This window comes from Chiloscyllium plagiosum, unplaced genomic scaffold (assembly GCF_037043375.1).
Source record: "Chiloscyllium plagiosum isolate Xiang-an unplaced genomic scaffold, Cpla_swu_hap1 HiC_scaffold_5, whole genome shotgun sequence".
NCBI lineage: Eukaryota > Metazoa > Chordata > Chondrichthyes > Orectolobiformes > Hemiscylliidae > Chiloscyllium > Chiloscyllium plagiosum.
This window is the reverse complement of record NW_028270143.1, coordinates 54233177-54245962: the sequence shown is the minus strand read 5'-3', so window position 1 is coordinate 54245962 and position 12786 is coordinate 54233177. Positions and strand designations below refer to the sequence as shown.

At 40.3% G+C, this 12786-nt stretch overlaps 1 long non-coding RNA gene across 1 annotated transcript; it reads right to left on the bottom strand.

The window, feature by feature from the left end:
* Window positions 1-6017: 6017 nt before the first annotated feature.
* On the bottom strand, window positions 6018-10676 carry LOC122549877 (uncharacterized). Its single transcript, XR_006311691.2, has 2 exons — window positions 10558-10676; window positions 6018-7446 (listed from the first exon to the last, which is right to left on the bottom strand). It is a non-coding gene; the product is annotated as an uncharacterized LOC122549877 (long non-coding RNA).
* Window positions 10677-12786: the final 2110 nt, after the last annotated feature.

The window sequence follows — 12786 nt, the reverse complement described above, 5'->3', positions numbered from 1 at the left end:
ACCCTTTCAGATTCATCTACAATTGTGTGAAAATTACTGGCCATTCCTGCAAATTCAATATTCCCCCAAGTCTATTGGCAGATTCCTGAGTTGCCCACTCCCAATGGGTGTGTTTGGTGGCAGGGGGCATTTAATTGGGTAGGAAGGTGTTTCCTGCTTCTGCCCCAATTAAATCCTGGGGGGGATGGTGTATGGATGACTTTCCCACTCTGCTGGCAATTAAGGCCCTTTGGCATCTTGCTGCTAGGGGTGAGGGGCTTGCTATGTGAAGAGCATTGAACTTGCCCTGGTGTGTATCCTTACAGGTTCCCAGTTGGAGGCAGCATTCCCTAATTAGAAGGCATTCACTGCTTGATCCAGGCATTGGGAAGTAGAGTCCACTATGACACCCTAGTCTTGCTGCTGAAACCTCCTCCCCTGCAAATCCCATCTCTTGACCCACTCACCACCATCACCCGCCTAATCCTGGGTCCTTCCTCAATCTGAGCTCTCTGATGGGTATGAGACTGCCTCCCCACTGGCATGCTGGGTGTAGAAGAGCTGCCAGCCTCTGGTTGTCTACAGCTCTTGGCAGACAGGGTATGGCACTCCCTGGGGTTCTAGATCCATGGAAAGGGTTCAGTGTTGTTATATTTAGTGCCTGAGTGGTGCAAGATGCTGCTAGCCTTCCCAAAAAGAGGAAATGCAGGGCTCCCACTTCCTCCATCATTGTCATCTCCACACGATTCAATCCCTGTTTTCCATGATAATCTGACCAGCCCCAAAACTGTAAATCTCTTTTGTTTGTTCGGTTTTATTTAATTGCTAGAAGGTGCAGCTGAGTTGGTGAGCAACAATGTAAGCTGGGGAGGAGAAAAAGAATCCAGGTTGAGATTTAATTCCATGTCTCCCAACTTATCTGATGCTGTACGAAATCACTGTCACAGATTCTTCCCTGGATTTTATTTCGATGCCTGAATATTTTAAATTATACTCAACCTCAGAAAATCATAGCAATTTTAACTGTGCAACAAGCAAGATTTTGCCTCATTGAGATGGAGAAAAGCAGATGGAATGTCAAGTTGCACATTGTGATTAGTGCTTTCAGTTAATACCACCCTGAAGACAGGAGTATTGCTGGAAACCAGGCCTGGGCGGCCGACCTGATGCCTGACACAATTAGTTCAGGTTAATTACAGCAAATCTGATGATTTGGAGCCTGCGATGTTATGAAGCCCCTAAGCTGCATCCTCTTGAGGATCAGATTATGAGCTTTGCATCCTAAGGGTGGTCTTAAAATAATGAATTTGGCTCTAATAGGATTCATAGGTTCATTCCCAAAGCGCCGCTGTCAATTAAATATCCCACATTGAGTCTGATGGCTTATTTTAGCCTGGAATGTAGTGTAAAAGAGGTTAATGAGCAATTGTGCAGGTTGCTTATGTACCTGAAAACAAAATAGGTTTCTAAACTGGGGAAATGCTGGAGCAATAGAGAACATAGACTAATTCTTACGTTATTTTATTTTTGAAAGAGCTATACTTAGCATGGTTAAATGACATTTAATTGCAAGCCATGACTGCAGATCAAATAAATGTGTCTGTCGGCAACCAGCCAGAGGGGACAGCGTCAGGAAGTGTTGCTCCAGTCATCTCTGTTTGTCGCTTCAATATTTCCTGTGGTAAAACTGCAGGTAGTTATTCCAGCAATAGGTAGACAACTGCTGTAATTTTCAGAGAAATGGTATATTTAAATATTGTACTCAACAGTGTCCCTATGCATCTATCAATAGTTGTTCTCTTAACATTCTATGAAGATAATGAAGCTCTAAACCAGCCTCTGGGTGACGATTGATTGGAGAAAGTTATTGATCACAGTCTTGGACGTATCAGTCTTCATTCCCCGCTGACTAATTGCACAGTTTCAATAATTAAGTGGTGGATTTTTTTTTGTAAAAAGTAAGTCCATTGGCATGATTTCCTTTGCAACCAGTAGGAGGCCTCATAGATTAACCAGAAGACAGCTGTGTGAGAGGTGTGATCATTCACAACATGAATTATGGAGCTAAGATAATGCTGAAAGTATGCAATAGGAAATCCAAAACAAATATTTTTCATCTATTGCGCAGCTTGTGCAGCTAAAACGAACACAAAAAAAATATGGTTATCTCCACTTACAACTGCAAATATTTTTAATCTCGGAATGTTTATTGACTTGTCAAATGGTAGCTGTCATGTTGCTATTGTGTCACCAGTTAATTTCAGTCTATTTCAGTTAATGCACATTTGTTAGTTTGTAGATTATAAATATTAGATTGAATCTTCCAATCATAATTAAACACAACACTTCCAAAAATAGATGTTCCCCAGTTTTAAATACAAAGATGTTTTGTTACAGATGGCAAATCTGAATGGATGGAGAACAAATGTTTATAACTGGACCCAGAAATGCTGTAAAAAGAGCAATGACCGTTCTCCCTGCTATAGAGGAGATATTAGGTATGCTTGGCATAGAGATAGTTAAGATATTTTAAAATGCTTACTGCACAATTTACATTGACACCCTGGTACTTTTAATTCCATTATGTTCATGCTCTATTTACAATAGGACACATTACCATATTTTGAAGATTGAATTTATGATCTTTCAGTAAAAAATAGTGGAGCTCCAGACATGCTTAATCACAGCTAAAGGATGTCACACACAGTATATATACGGTGCTGTGTTTTTAATGTTAGCCGTTCGATAAACATCAATTAAAGGGGAAATGTGCAGATTTCCAAGAGAATTTCTCCTTTCATATTTCATTGATCACTTCCACTTAAACTGGAGGTTAGTGTTCTCAGGGAACAGGCAAAGGTCAGCTGGTCAACAACATGGCACAATGGTTATTGACTACTGGAGGCTTAGACAAGCTGCATGCAGCATTAAATCTATTGTTTGATAAATGGTAGGAGGAGCAGCAGGAATTACAGAGAACAATAACCAAGGAGGTCCAAATAGAGGGGGTGGAGATCTTTAAAGCTTGGTACTATACATGAAACTGAATACCACATATTGTGACAACCACTATGTTTGTAGCAAAGTCAAATGTATGAGAAATTGATTAGAACTGTTTAGACAATACAAAACAGAAATTGGCAATTGGTCCATATACCCAGTGTCAACATTTATCTTGCACAATATCAGTTAAGATTCGGAGATGCCGGTGTTGGACTGGGGTGTACAAAGTTAAAAATCACACAACACCAGGTTATAGTCCAACAGGTTTAAAGCGAGTGTGTCTCCAATTAAACCTGTTGGACTATAACCTGGTGTTGTGTGATTTTTAACTTAATATCAGTTAACATAGCCTTCTGGGCCTGCAAATCTCTTTATCTCCAGCCACCTACCTAACTTTGTCTCAACTGTTAGCATGGATGTTCCTTAATTCACTTTCTTCAGTAATAAGCTTACACTCTCGCATTTCACTGTCTGTCCTGACCCAGCTGTACTCTCAGTCCTTCCACTGTAGTTAGGTTATAAGCCTGCTTATCTGACATCTGCTTCTAGATGAGAAGAAATTTCCTCCAATGAAGTATTGGGAAGACTGAAGCATTTATGGTGTTTTTGTAGACTGGCTCAGTCTAGCAATTGTTAGCTGCTTTGGCTTTTTTCCATCTCCTTCTTGACAGCCTCCTCTCTGACCCTGCTTTTCAAAGCTCAGAACTTAATCAAATTTGAGATCAGTTGCTTTGTTAACTTTTTATGAATCATTGTTCCAGAAAGCAAAGTTGGTACTCTGGAATTCCCTAAGGGCATCCTTCCAATCTCTTGTTTTTCTCAGAAACTTTGAATTTTCATACCTTTAGAAGGATTTGTATTTTCCAAAGGTTAAACAAATTCAAAATGTCTCCCTTTATGGTTAATGCAGAGATAATGGGTCAGTCTGCCTACCTTTCTGGTCGAAATAAGTCAATAGATAGTTGTCGGATTATTTGGAGCCATGTTTTTGAACACCTTGTTCATATTTAAATAGAGATTATTTTACAAAATACGAGATATAATTATTATAGTTATTATAGTTGTGACACTTTGTTAGCTTGAGGCTTCACTATTCCAATGTACTAGTGGTTGGCCTCCCACATTCTACTGTCTGTAAACCTGAAGCTAAGCAAAGCCCTGTTGCTCATTCATAACAAGTTCCACTCACCTGTCATCCCATGCTTGCTAACTTTCACTGGCTCCTGGTTAAGCATCACCTTGATTTTACAATTCTCATCCTTGTATTTAAATCAATCCATCGCCTCAACCCTCCTATATCTCTGAAACTCCTCCAACTTCACAACCCTCTGAAATATCTGCTCTCCTCTCATTCTGGCCTTTTGTGCATTCTCAATCATATTGCACCATAATTGGTGATATACCTTAAGTTTCCTATGCTCCGCGCTCTAGAATTTCCATCATACATCACTCCATCCCTTTACATTGTTTTCCTCCTTTAAGACTCTTCTTAAGACCTACCTCTTTGACCAAGATTTTTGTTATTGAACCTAATATCCTCTTGTGAGGCTTGGTGAAATACATTGTTGTATAATATTCCTGTGAAGTGCCTTAGGCTAAAGGCATGATATAATTACATTGTTGTCATTATTGAATCTCTTACTGCTAATTTTTATCTACATTCATTTGTTTAAACTTCTCAAGCATTGTAAACAATCTATTGTTTATCTCTTCCAAACTTTCAGAATTTAAATTACGCATAGCAAACCACCATGTAATCGTTTCCATTCCAATGAAAATACTCCTAATTTTTCAAGAATTCCTTTGTATATGCATTTCCTCATTGCAGAAATTACTCCTGTCAATCTATGCTCCCCATCTCTATTGCTTCCACATTATGGTTTGGAGCTTAAAATTGCATGCGCTAGTCTTGTGTTTTATTGATTTTTGTTTTACAGAATTAATATTACACCTCAATTTTTATGCTCTATAACTCTTGCCAAAAGATGTAGTATTTTCAGTGAATTTTTAATGGCTTTAGCATCTTTGAAACTGAACTTGCTAATCTCTCTGCTGGACCACATGCACCATCTTTCTCCATTTAAAATATAATTTTAATTTTAACATGATTTTCTCACTCAAATGCTCCACCTCACATTCACTGACATTTAATTCCACTCAGCGTTTTCTGTCCACTTAATTGTCTTAACAGTATCCCTTCATAGCTTTTGCTGAGCTTCAAACCTATTTAATATGACACCACTGATCTCTTTGGAGAAACTTGACAGAAGACCCAAGAACAGCTTCTTCCCCGCTGTTATCAGACTCTTGAATGGACCTCTTTAATGTTAATATTGATCTTGCTCTGCGCCTTCTCAGTAGCTGTAACATTGTATCCTGCATTAGGTTCTGTTACTGATGCGTTTGTATAGCATGATCTGCCTGTCAAGCACATTAGACAACACATTTTACTGTACCTCAGTACACGTGACAGTAATAAGTCAAATCAAATCAAATCACGATTTACTACAAGTGTTCCATTCGTGAAGGGTTGGACGGAGTTGAAAGGGAAAATCTGTTTGTATTGGAAGAAGGATCAAAAACCCGAAGATGCTGATTTAAAACAATTAGCAAGAACCCAGAGGCAGCATAAGGTAAAAGCAAGCAAGTTGTTAGAACCAAAATACATTATTTAGGCTTGAGACTAGCTCAGTAGCTCTCGCAGAGAGTCAGCATGGACACGACGGGCTGAATAACCTTCTTCTGTGCTGTCATCCTTCTATGACTCAATACTATTAGCTGCTACTGTGGGACATACCAATGTCTTTATAATCTGTTCCTGACTGCAGTAATCTCCCATGCTGTCACAGCCTCCGGGCTGTTCTGCAGGTGGTGTGGAAATTGCCTGCAGTTTGTTAAAGATCCACTTAGTCGCCTGGTGCACAATCATAACCTTGGTACTTACAACATATCAGTCATCTGTAGCCTGATTTAATTTAATCACATTGTTTAAAATGTATAAATATCAGATAAATTCATAACTATTGAAATCAATGTCAACAAGATGTTATTTATTGGCTATAAGCATTGTTAGTTACATTCATGAGCTCACCATGATTAGTATTTGATTTGACCAATAGCTATTTAAAAAGGTACATCATGACTGGGTCCATTTTGTGCAGAAATTACTAACATAAAATGCCACAATCAGAATGCTATCTTTACTTCAGGGTTCATTCATTCTTTCCTTTTGACAAAAAAGTTTTTTTTTAAGTGGTGCGTTGTGTTTGGAAGTAGTTTTCTTATGGGAGAATGTATTTGCATTGAGTCACTAACTTGTGTTTCACGTCCAAAAGAGGTTGTTCAAACTTTAAAAATGACACCTTATATTGAGAAATTAGCTGACAATCATCCTGAATGAATAAAAAACATTATTAATTTTATTGTTAGAGGACTTGTTTATGGAAAGGTGTATTTTTGTATCAATTGTTTATTTATGCAATATTTCATTTCATTTCCTTATGTTGTCAGGCCACAAACAAGAACACAATGAACTTTTAAAAAAAATTGCCCTGAAGTACCAAGTATCAGAATATGGAAGATCTTGGATGTAGTAGTTTTACACATGGTAAGAAAAACTGCTTTGGAGGAACAGATGTCATTGGATATCCAGTTTCTAAAGCCCTCCATCACAGGACTTTGTCTTGGGATTAATTAAAAATGCTAGAGATTTTTTTGACGATGAATGACCAACTTGAGTGCTGCTGGATTTTGATACTTGAAGGATGAGTGAAGTTAAATTAGATAGATGCTGCACATCCCTTTGTCTAGCAATTCCTTGTTCCTATGTTCAGTTGTTGGTTGCATAACAACATCACATGGTATTGACTTTCACTCCTTTGGTGTCACAGTATAAAAGGGAAAGTTTGGGTACTTGTAGCACAGGATAGTGTCCCAACCTGCTGTGCCAGAAAGTCCAAATTCAAGTCTTATCTATTCTGGAAGTGTACCACAATATATCCAAACAGGTTAATTGAAATAACTATGAAACAGAGAGTGAAGAAAGGATTTGCGAAGATTGTACTAACAAAATATTTAACAAATCTCTGTCCATGAACTATTTACCTCACTTCCTGGTCAACTCATCTAAGGGGGTCTCCAGTGCCTGAAAATCAATGCCTGAAAATTTGAAAGATGTGACACAGCCCTAGAAAATTGAAATCAGTGGGAATCAGGGTAAGCTCTCTGTTTGTTGGAGTCATGCCTGCTACATAGGAAGATGGCTGTGGCTGTTGGAGGTCAGTCATCTCAGTTCCAGGACATCTCTTCAGGAGTTCATCAGAATAGTGTCCTAGGCCCATCAATCGTCAGCAGTGTTCAGTGCCCATAAATCTTCAGTGACCTGGAGGTATTGGTGATGATCTTTCATAAATCACTGGAGTCAGATAGGGTCCCAGAGGACTGAAAAATGGCTGATGTAATATCCTGTTTAAAAAAGGAAGGAGACAGAAAATGGGAAATTATGGGCCAGTTAGCCTGACCTTAGTCATTGGTAAGATTTTAGAGTCCATTATTAAGGATGAAATTGCAGAGTACTTGGAAGTGCATGGTAAAATAGGGCTGGGTCAGCAAAGCTTTGTCAAGGGGAGGTCATGCCTGACAAATCTATTAGAATTCTTTGAGGAGGTAACAAGCAAGTTAGGAAAAGGAGAGCCAGTTGACATGATCTATTTGGATTTCCAGAAGGCTTTGGTAAGGTGGCAACAGGAGGCTGCTAAATAAGATAAGAGCCCATTGTGTTAGGAGCTAGTTTAGAGCATTGGCTGACTGGCAGAAGGCAGAGTATAGATATAAAGGCATCTTTTTCAGGATGGGCAATCGATGACTAATGGTGTTCCGCAGGGGTCAGTATTGGGGCCACAACTATGCACATTATACATTAAAGATCTGGATGAAGGAACTGAGGGCACCATGCTAAGTTTGTAGATGACACAAAGATAGGTGGAGGGACAGGTAGTGTTGGAGAAACGGGGAGGCTGTAGGCTAGGAGAGTGGGGAAAAAATGGCAGATGGAATACAATGTGGAAAAATGTGAGGTTATGCACTTTGGTAGGAAGAATAGAGGCAAAGACTATTTTCTAAATGGGGAAAGGATTTGGAAATCTGAAGCACAAAGGAACATAGGAGTCCTAGCTCAGGATTTTCTTAAGGTTAACATGAAAGCTTGACTGGCAGTTGGGAAGGCAAATGTCGAGAGGGCGAGAATACAAGAACAGAGATGTACTGCTGAGGCTGTGTAAGGCTCTGGCCAGACTATGTTTGGAATATTGTGAGCATTTTTAGGCCCTATCTAAGGAAGATGTGATGGTGTTGGAGGAGATCCAGAGAAGGTTTACAAGAATAATCCTGGGAATGAAGGGCGTGTAATATGAGGAGCGGTTGAAGGATGCAGGGTGGATCAGATTGAAAGTTACAGGATACTGAGAGGCCTTGATAGAGTGGACATGGAGAAGATATTTCCACTAGTAGGAGAGACTAGTGCACGTGGACACAGCCTCACAGTGAATGGAGCATCGTTTAGAACAGCAATGAGGATTAATTTCTTCAGCCTGGGGGTGGTGAATCTGTGCAATTTATTGGCACAGAAGTTTGTGGAGACCAAGTCATTAAGTGTCATTAAGACGGAAATAGATAGGTTCTTGATCAGTAAGGGGTTCAAGGGTTATGGGGAGAAAGTAGGGGGAAGAGGATTGAGAAACGTATCAGCCATGATTGAATGGCAGTGCAGACTCAATGAGCTGAATGGCCTAATTCTGCTCCTATATCTTTGGGTCTTATAAACCTCCCTCCACTTTAAGTAGGAATTTTGCAACCATCATTGAATGGTACAGCAGTATTTGCAACTCCCCAGTTAGTGGAGCAGTCTTTGTCAAAATGCAGCAACAGCTGGACAGCATTCAGACTTGCTTTGATAAATGGAAAGTTATACGTGCCACCCACACAATAGGTATCTCCTATTGACAATGATATTATGGTCGCTGAATCCCCCATTATCAATTTATTGGGTGGGGGAGTGCAGAGGCTGAACTTGATTAGCCATATAAATACAATGGCCATAAGGGTAAGCCAGAAGCCAAGAATTCTACAGTGAGTAATTCACCTCCTGGCTCTCTAAAGTATGTCCAGCCTCTATAAGGCACATGCCCTGCGTGTAATGGAATAATCTCTCTTTGACTGGATGAGTGCAGCTCCAACAACACTCATGAAGCTTGACACAATCAATACTAAAGCCATCCAAATGTCCATCTCATTAAACCTCCTTTACTCCCTCCATCACTGGCAGTGGTAGCAGTGTTTCACATCAAAAGGATACCTTGCAACAACACACCAACGGTCATTTGACAGGACCTTCAAAATGTATCATTCCTACCACCTAGAAGGACAAGGGCAGCGGTTGCATGAGAGTACCACCACCACCAGCAAGCTCCTCTTGTAGTCATACAGTGTCCTGACTTGGAACTATAACATTACTCCTTTACTGTCACTGGGTAAAGTTCCTGGTCCTTCCTTCCTAGCTGCACTGTGGGGGCACCAGCAATGGATGGACTGCAGTGTTCAGGAAGGTGACATGTCACCCTCTCCCGAAGGATAATTAGGGATGGACAACAAAAGCTACCTTGCTATTTGTGCTCACAACCCAGAGACCTTGTTCACACGACAGCAAGGAATCAAATCAATGATTCAAAAACCACGTCCCTGCCCTACAAGAAGTGGATGCCATGAAATGCACCATCGCAGCCTGGTTCCCACTGGTCAACCAGTGAGCGCTGCCGATAAACACAAAATAGCACTGTTAGCTCGCCAATCAAAATCTTAAAAGGCATCAGCATCAGTTTGTCTCACATCTCTTGCCAATGTCAATGGTCACTTGTAACAGCTGCCACACCCACATTCAGTGTATGTTGGCACACATCTTTCATATCATATCAAAAGCATTACCAATCGGAATTAAGCACAATTTATTCATATAACCTGGGTGACACTCCAATGCAGCAATTTATACGTAGTTCAAAGTCTCGCCCTTCAATTAAAAGTTTAGTCAGTACTTTTGTCTATGTTTTTGGGGTGAAATATTACGGATCTCAAGTGATACTTTCAATGGAAAGGAGTTTTCCTAGTGTCTATGCCAAGATTATTTTCTCAATTAAAACCACAACAAAAATAGTTAAGTGGACATTTGATTTAATGTTACTTGTAGAATCTCACTGAGTAAATAATGGAATCTACATTCACAACAGGCAATGCACTCCAACTTAATTCCTAATATTTGAGGCTTATTGAGACATACAGCACTAAATGCAAGTCCTTCTTACTTTCAAACCTAGAGTTGACTGGTAAGCTTCAGATCACGTAATTTAACATTACAAATGGCTGCTAGTCTACTCACCCACATATAATCAAATATTGCTATCAGTATAAATCATTTAAATCAAGATAAAGCTATAATGTACCAGAAGTTAAGGATTTAGAATATATCCCAGAGATGGAATGTTCCAATATTCAACTGCTTATTATTTCTCATTAAGCATGCAGTACCTTCATTACGGTCACTCTGTCTCCTTGTGCAGACATCATCATGATTACAGAGTGCTGACAGTTGGCATTGGTACTGACAGTTGCTGCAGGCACAAGATGTGAGCCAGACTGAATATCCCTCTGCCTTCACACAGATTATAAACAAAGGATAAGAAGAGACATCAAGGCTGTAATCTGGCTTCAATGCTTAAGACAAAATGCTCTAACCTGCTCCTGATTCACTTCTGCAGTTTATGACATCATCTTAAACTCTTGATTCAATTACTGCCTTGGAATAATTCCAGGCATTATCTTGTACATGAAATGCTTATAGTGGGTGACAACAGCAGGACAGAATGGATGAAACTGAATTCAAAACTTGAATGCAAAGGGGGAAAGTGCCTTCCTGTTTATAGATTTTTATAAACATTGGTGAACAATCTCCGGCAATGATCATAGTACATCATTGTTCTTCTCCTGCCACGATGTCTTGTTTGGTCAGGTTTGAACAACTGGCTGTGTTCCTGAATTGTGGATGGTATCAAAAGATGGCCCAGCAGAGATTTTTCATGTCATACTGACAGGTATTGCACAAAATAAACAGGTCAACAAACCCTTATTCTGTACTGCCAGAGCAGGTGCCTTTAAGATCTGATCAGCAAGTATATTTAAATAGCTGCTTTTGCAGAAACCTAGGAGGTGTTTGATCTCAGTAAGTGTGGACCCAAAGCATGAGCTCCTGGAATTTGATGTACAAAGAATGATAGACAGAATGAGTTCTCACTTGAGAGTAACCAGCTGCGAAAACGTTCTTTCTGAGGAATGAACTATGACCATGGAATTGGAGGTAACGTATTGATCTGCTTCAGAAGTTGATAGAATGAGAGGAAACATAGATCAGAGAGGACAGGTAGGAGGAAACATATGTTGCCCTGCAACATGGCCTCAACTATTCACTATATTTAGAGTCATAGAGATGTACAGCATGGAAACAGACCCTTCAGTCCAACCCGTCCATGCCGACCAAATATCCCAACCCGATCTAGTCCCACTTGCCAGCACCCGGCCCATATCCCTCTAAACCCTTCCTGTTCATATATCCATCCAAATGCCTCTTAAGTGTTGCAATTGTACCAGCCTCCACTACATCCTCTGGTGGCTCATTCCATACATGTACCACTCTCTGCGTGAAAACATTGACCCTTAGGTCTCTTTTATATCTTTCCCCTCTCACCCTAAACCTATATCCTCTAGTTCTGGACTCCCCAACGCCAGGAAAAAGACTTTGCCTATTTACCCCATCCATGTCCCTCATAATTTTGTAAACCTCTACAAGGTCACCCCTCAGCCTCCAACGCTCCAGGGAAAACAGCCCCAGCCTGTTCAGCCTCTCCCTGTAGCTCAGATCCTCCAACCCTGACAACATCCTTGTAAATCCTTTCTGAACCCTTTCAAGTTTCACAACATCTTTCCAATAGGAAGGAGACCAAAATTGCACGCAATATTCCAACAGCGGCCTAACCAATGTCCTGTACAGTCGCAACATGACCTCCCAACTCCTGTACTCAATACTCTGACCAATAAAGGAAAGCATACCAAAGCCTTCTTCACTATCCAATCCACCTGTGACTCCACTTTCAAGGAGCTATGAACCTGCACTCTAAGGTCTCTTTGTTCAGCAACACTCCCTCGGACCTTACCATTAAGTGTATAAGTCCTGCTAAGATTTGCTTTACCAAAATGCAGCACCTCGCATTTACCTGAATTAATCTCCATCTGCCACTTCTCAACCTATTGGCCCATCTGGTCAAGATCGTGTTGTAATCTGAGGTAATCCTCTTTGCTGACCACTACACCTCCAATTTTGGTGTCATATGCAAACTTACTAACTGTACCTCTTATGCTCGCATCCAAATCATTTATGTAAATGACAAAAAGTAGAGGACCCAGCACAGATCCTTGTGGCTGGTCACAGGCCTTCAGTCTGTAAAACAACCCTCCACCACCACCCTCTGTCTTCTACCTTTGAGCCAGTTCTGTATCCAAATGGCTAGTTCTCCCTGTATTCCATGAGAATACCTTGCTAATCAGTCTCCCATGGGGAGCCTTGACAAATGCCTTACTGAAATCCATATAGGTTACATCTACTGCTCTGCCCTCATCAATCCTCTTTGTTACTTCTTCAAAAAACTCAATCAAGTTTGTGAGACACGATTTCCCATGCAGAAAGCCATGTTGACTATCCCTAAT